This window comes from Diaphorina citri, unplaced genomic scaffold (assembly GCF_000475195.1).
Source record: "Diaphorina citri unplaced genomic scaffold, Diaci psyllid genome assembly version 1.1 scaffold12625, whole genome shotgun sequence".
Classification (NCBI taxonomy): Eukaryota; Metazoa; Arthropoda; class Insecta; order Hemiptera; family Psyllidae; genus Diaphorina; species Diaphorina citri.
The window spans coordinates 21,325-21,871 of NW_007389995.1; positions in this window are offsets into that span (position 1 = coordinate 21,325).

The window sequence follows — 547 nt, forward strand, 5'->3', positions numbered from 1 at the left end:
GGTGGCTGGTCTAAGATGAGATCCGAATTTTACGGCTAGACTACTCAAAGTCAGTAGACAGTTGGTCCCTGTCTGACATCCAGTAACAATCCAGTCCAGTTGGGAAAAATGTATAGATAAAAATCCAATTGAAACTGGCCAACCAAGCCAGCCTAGGTCACGGGTTCGATCCCCGCTACCATCCAAGCTAGCTAGGCTGGCCGCGATAAAATTCGCCGTGAGCAGATTTTATCCTCAACGGATAAGGTTCGTTCTCGGAACGGCATGGTTTCTTATCCTGTCTTCCTTCTCTCTTCGTTTTCGGGACGATAAGACCTTGGCAGTTACAGTTCTCTCTATCAAACTTTTTTTTTAACCCAGGTAGAAGGTGCATAATGGGTTAACCCAGGTGATTAAAGAGGGTAAATTTGAGGTCAAAATGGACATCGGTAGGTCTTTCATCCGCCAATCATCACCACTTAGTTCTACTCTGATTCCCCTCCGTCTCCCTTCCACAGGCATCCGTGTACGGTCTGAGCATAATCTGCGCCCTGTTGCCCATTTTCTT